At 31.0% G+C, this 1,316-nt stretch overlaps 1 non-coding gene across 1 annotated transcript; it reads right to left on the bottom strand.

The window, feature by feature from the left end:
- Window positions 1–940: 940 nt before the first annotated feature.
- Window positions 941–1,047, bottom strand: LOC130456048 (U6 spliceosomal RNA). Its single transcript, XR_008914323.1, has one exon. It is a non-coding gene; the product is annotated as a U6 spliceosomal RNA (small nuclear RNA).
- Window positions 1,048–1,316: the final 269 nt, after the last annotated feature.

Consider the following 1,316-nt stretch of genomic DNA (forward strand, 5'->3'; position numbering starts at 1 on the left):
CAATTTGGCTTCTGGAGTCAAGCCTATAATATTTAGTTTCTATTGGTATACATTAAAATTTTGTCCTTCTTTAATCCAACTAATATGTTTAATCCAAATAACATTAATGTGCTTTTCAGTGGTGCTATATAACTTAATGTGATCCATGTATAGTAACTGATTAATATGATTTTTGATGTAACTTCTTTTTTCTTGACTTGAAAGTAGAATTTAATTGCATAGCTTTACTTGTTTTTTTATTCAGGAGTCATGATCATGGATTTGAGGATAGCTACAACTAGAGCGGGCAGAAGCTATCTTATTAAAAGCTGCCATGTTTTGTATCAACTGTTTTTGACATCATGGTGTTAGTAAAGTATTTTAATTGGAGAATAATTCTCCATGTTGACATAAAATCCTTAACGTACTTTCTTACTATTGTTTGTATCTATTTTGTATATTTGCAGCACTTGAATAAGCTGAGTAAAACTGAGTGAAAGGTTTTGAAATAATCAATATCACATAAATGTTATGATATTTTCCATTGATTTTGTGAACACATAAACAACAAACATTGGGACTGGAAAACAAAAACCCTACAGCTTTTTTACTTTACCTTTTTTGCTTTTCTAGCTATATATTGTTTTGTTTTCTTGTATTTTTAGGTAGGGGTGTGTGTGTGTGTGTGTGTGTGTGTGAGAGAGAGAGAGAGAGAGAGAGAGAGAGAGAGAGAGAGAGAGAGAGAGAGGCAGGCCCAAAAAACTTTGTATAAAGTATATAAACTTAGAATTGTCCAATATTTGGAACCATCACTGCTCTTTTCATCTTCTGGTAGGAGACAAATAATGCCTTTTTTTTTTAAACAAAAATGAGATTAGGATTACATTCAAGAAGAATATGATAAATGCTTTGCTAGTAATTTATGCACCACTTGAAGTTTTTAAAAATTATCTTTAATTTGAAAAATATGGAATACTTCAGAAATTTGTGTGTCATGGCACAAAGGCCATGTTAATCTTCTCTGTGTTGGTCCAATTTTAGTATATGTGTTACTGAAATGAGAACCACTGTGAAGTTTTAGAGACAAACCCTCCATATCTTATTTAGCCACAGCATCTCACTTTTTCAAAAAAGAGAAAATGTTAATCTCTACCCTTGAAATAGCAATTTTGTCATTCGTTATATTTATGGTGCATAAATTTTCTGTTTTTAGTTTTTAATCCAACTTTCATCTTCATTGTGTTAAACTTCTTGAGAAGAGATAACTAAAAAATTTCCTATCCTCCTTCTTGAGGACTTCTTTCTCTCTTATAATATTGCTGATCCTCTAGAATCTA

The sequence above is a fragment of the Monodelphis domestica genome, chromosome 8, assembly GCF_027887165.1.
Source record: "Monodelphis domestica isolate mMonDom1 chromosome 8, mMonDom1.pri, whole genome shotgun sequence".
NCBI classification, from domain to species: Eukaryota; Metazoa; Chordata; class Mammalia; order Didelphimorphia; family Didelphidae; genus Monodelphis; species Monodelphis domestica.